This window comes from Dipodomys spectabilis, unplaced genomic scaffold (assembly GCF_019054845.1).
Source record: "Dipodomys spectabilis isolate Male_0828 unplaced genomic scaffold, ASM1905484v1 ptg000575l, whole genome shotgun sequence".
NCBI classification, from domain to species: Eukaryota; Metazoa; Chordata; class Mammalia; order Rodentia; family Heteromyidae; genus Dipodomys; species Dipodomys spectabilis.
Window position 1 is genome coordinate 1,017,775 of NW_024871252.1, and position 4,580 is coordinate 1,022,354.

A 4,580-nucleotide genomic window follows, 5' to 3' on the forward strand; every position below is an offset into this window, starting at 1 on the left:
TTGGAGACAAAGTTTTACATTAAGAGATTGTCCTCATTAACATTGATGCTGGGTTTCCGTGGCACCGAAATGCAAGTGGAAAGTTTAATGGACTCGCTTGGATAAGTAAACAGCATGATAGAAAAAATGGAATATAATATTTACTGAATTATTTTGAACAATTACTTTGCCAGAACAAAGAAGGAAATATATAATGCAAATCACTTGACATAAACTTATGAATGAAAGTAGTCAATAGAAATGAGAGAAAACAGAGAGGAGTTTCCTCTCCGGTGGAGTAATGGGTTCTTGATCTTGTTTCTTCCATTCTATCTTTACAAGCTATCAAGTGTGGCTCAGGATTGGAGTATACAGTTCAGACCAAGAGAACATGCAGAAGAAAATATTTGCAGCAGATATAGGTGATTTATAACCTAAGACAATCTATTTAAATCTGTTAAAAATTCTCCTCCACCCCAAACTGCCCACTTTAAACAACTTTGTATGCTTTTCACAAGATTGTCCTTCATTAACTATTTAAAATTTTGAGAAGTCATCATCATACTCTATAGAGATTGCTGTTTGGTTGTGCTTTTTGTGTGTTTGTGTTTTTTGTTGTATTTTTTCACTGAATTTCAAAAGGTTGTGCTAGTGTGTTTCAATTAAGTATGTCCATCTAATTGTCCAATGTTCCTGGATCAGAGTCACTCCTTCTATCCTTCTCAACCAACCCCTTCTACAAGATTTATTTCCGATTTACCACTTCCTTTCTCACATGTGTACATTGAGTATTCTAGCTGTACTTGACCCTTGTGCCATTTTTCATTCATTCTATGTCTTTATAATTATTCCTCTCTGGTTTCAACTTCCTGATAGTCATTCTGTTAAACTGTCTGCTCCTACTTTGAAAGGTTTATATACATTCCATGGAGTTTCAATTCTGCATATACTTAAACTGATGTCAGCTTATATTTCCATAATTCATTCATCTGAAGTAACAATTTGCAAGCCTGGAGACATGAAGCACCTAGACCTGATTTTATTCCCCTCCATTTGGAAGATTAATCTGTAGTCAACAAGAAAGTTTAAAAATGGCTGAGAATGTATTCCTATGGCTTTGTAAAGTGGTTTGTGATTATTTTATTTTACATGGGATAATATTTTCTACTACCTATGAGTTTTGGAAAAAGAAGAAAACTAAAATTTACTACTGTAGAGGAATATGATAGAGAAAGAAGACAGATTTTATGTTTGTCAAATATCTGATGAGTACCCATATCCAAGACTTAAAGTCATATTTCTTACTATGTTAGACAGATAAGGAAAACATAAAACACCATATGATAGGGCAACTATTCATGACTTTTTAAAAAGTATTTTTATGTGATGAAATTTACTTTATTAGCGAATGTTTTGGTTTGAAATATGGGAGGCTGATCTATTTAACAAATTTTCGAAAGCACCTACTGAAAAACACAAATGGTGAGGGGTCCTATTTCTACACTTTAATGAATGGTTGAACCTGTTTGGCATTAGTGCTGGGTAAATAAATCAACTCTATTTTAACTTGCTCCCTACACTTGAAAAACTAGTAACGTCACTAAATATCATCTACTTGTAAAATGTTATTTTGGCAAATGTGATTTTAAAAAGTTTTTTTGAAAAGGAATATACTTTCAGGAGATTAAATGTAGGTTATCATTGGTTTGAGAATGACAACCTTTTTACACTACAGAACCAAGTTTGACTGAAATACTAGTGTTTTGAAGCAATAAGGTTCTTCTCAATCAATTTTTTTCTGAATTATATTTGAACTGTATGACAAATATTCCTAGCATTGGTAGATCAATTATGGATCTATCTTTCCAGGAACTATTTTTTGGCCTGATGATGCTGGACTGAAATCATTCATTAATCATTAGAAGAGGAGTATTACAAATCATTTTGTGACATTTGTGGTCTTGTTCACTCCTATGGGATGGTCATCTGAAAATAGAAAGTTTGAATTACTGTACTTTCACATTTTGTGATTTCATATTGCATTTTAAGTTGCCTTGCATTTCCCAAGTGCTTACTGCTAATTCCTGCATTTCAAGGAATTGGGCCCCTGAAATATAGGAAATGAGAAATTAAGATGGGTCTTCAATTACTTTTTATTGGTATGTTGCATGGGCCTTGGTGAGATCTCTTGCCCTAGTTATTTGATGATGCAGGTAACTGGGACCTGGGATCCTAGGACCCGTGGATCCTGTGGAAGAATAATACCTTTTAGACATCATATCAGCAAAATTCGAGTATAATCAGTAGGAATGCTTCAGAAATATGGAGAAAAACAGTTTGGGACCAGCGAGTTAAAACAATAAACAGAGCAGCAGAGTAAAATCCCTTATAGATTAAAGAAAACAACATTGTTTTTTTTTTACCATGTGAATTCAGAAACCAAGAACAATTAGAAGGTATCACAAGTTTATACTGAAAACGTTGCATTGATACTTTTTATATTCTAATATATATTCTAATCCTGATTATTTATATTCCAATCTATTTATTGTAATAAATATCAATTAATTTGTCAAATTATAAATTAATTCCAGTAAGATTCACTGTGTGAAATATAAAATCAGCACATAAATATAAAATATATAAGTATATATAATATAAGAAAATGCTTTGCATTGTTCTGTTGTGGTTAAGGTAACAAAGGCAACTGTTTTAAAATATTATTCCATTACCTCTACCTCAGTGTTTGGTAGAATTAAACTTAAAGCTTTACCATTCGGAGATGTACATCCTAGAGGCAAGAGGAAACACTGTGATTAAAACATTACCAATTTAAGGCCTAATAACAAGGAGAAACATATGGACTTCTCCTGGAGCCTCCTGAGTAGATAGGATTACAGGCGAGAGCCATCAGCGCCTGGCTTAGTCTCAACAGTTCTGTCTGAACTGTTCATCACTTTATGATCCTTTGTAACTAAGATTAGTTTTTCTCCAATAAGACAATCTATGCTGTCAGGGTAAGATATTCTGGTAGGTCTGTTCTTACATGGAGCAAGGGTAAAGGGTCAGGCAGACATTTGTGCCAGTAAGACCTCATTTGGGAAATTTTAAGCTGCAGAAGTTTAGAAGTAGCTCTTAAGCAAGGCTTACATTGAATCCATTAGCTCCACAAAGCTAAATCAGTTAAAAAATAAGTACTTGAAAATCCATCACCTTTGGACCTAGCTATGAAGGCTTCAAAGTATGATCAAATTTCAAATGAAAAAGACTTAAAATAGTTATTGACAAAAAATTGCAAATGTGAGCAATTGAACAAACAATATAAGTTTTTTCCGCCATACACAGAATTTTGCAGAAATAAGATGAATAGCAAATTTGGTAACAATAGGTTTCCTTGTTGCAAATAGGCAACCAAGGATATATGCCTATCTTAAGTTTGCATCATTAACTATGTAAATTTACAAGATACTACATGCTTCAGCAGCATGTCTACCTGAATTACAATACAGAGCTTAACATGGCTTTTGCACAAGGATGATATGAAAATTTGTGAAGTATTCCATATTTTTCATTCTTCAGACGCAAGAAATGAAAAACAGTTATGAAAAAGTTGATTACAAATATACAAGTGTAATAATACATATAATTCATAGAAATAAAAGTTAGTTTGACATGAGTGTATTCAATCTTCACCTTTTTAGAAAGGCCTTTATATAGCATAATCTTTATAAAACTTTTGAAATAAGATAACATTGTTATTTTATCCCAAAGAAATAAAATTCTATAAGGACCTAGGAATTAAAGGAATCTTAAACTGTTCCTATATGGAATGCAATCTGAAAGAACACATTTATTAATGGACCTATATATTATAATTTAATGTCAAATTCAAAGTATTATATCTAGGAGAGAAAGAAATAGATTATGGACATTATACAAACAGAATATAAATATTTTAAAATATACTTTTTTCAGACAAGCACCAGAAATATCTTTAGTTTCTCTACTACTCATTTCAACAGATAAGTTAAAATTATTTCTGATTTTAAAAAATAACAAACTCTATAGGTAACATTATTGATGTATACAAACAACTCGAATATATTTTGACATCAAAGTCAGGCAATTCACTTGGAAGAATACCATGGAATCCATGAATTTCTAAAGTAAAATATTGCTGTTGCTTTGTATTGTGAAAATATTTTGTATGGACACATGGGATGGACTGGCAATTTTGAAATTTAAGAAACTTAATGGAAACATTAGGACTTAAGAGAACAATTTGTACAGATTTCCACAACTTCAAAGAGGTAGTGATACATACTTATCCTTTTGGTAATATCAAATGCAGTTTCTTCTAAGTTGTGCTTCAGATCTGGTTTGATATAATGGTTCAACAGAAGGAGATCCAGCGATTCTTTGCTATATCTATACCCAGCAGCAAGGGGGTCAAGAGGCCTTTAGTTTGGCCACTGGTGTCTGCATCATGATGAAATAAAGAAGCCACTCTGGTATTATTCCATGTATAAGTACTGTGCAGGGGTATCCAGCCTTTCACAGTTATTCCATGAATATCTGCTTTGAGCCACCAACTCATGGAC

General features: G+C 32.6%; 1 pseudogene; it reads left to right on the top strand.

Annotated features, from left to right (window-relative positions):
- The first annotated feature begins 3,451 nt into the window (after window positions 1-3,451).
- Window positions 3,452-3,548, top strand: LOC122100350 (annotated as a pseudogene).
- Window positions 3,549-4,580: the final 1,032 nt, after the last annotated feature.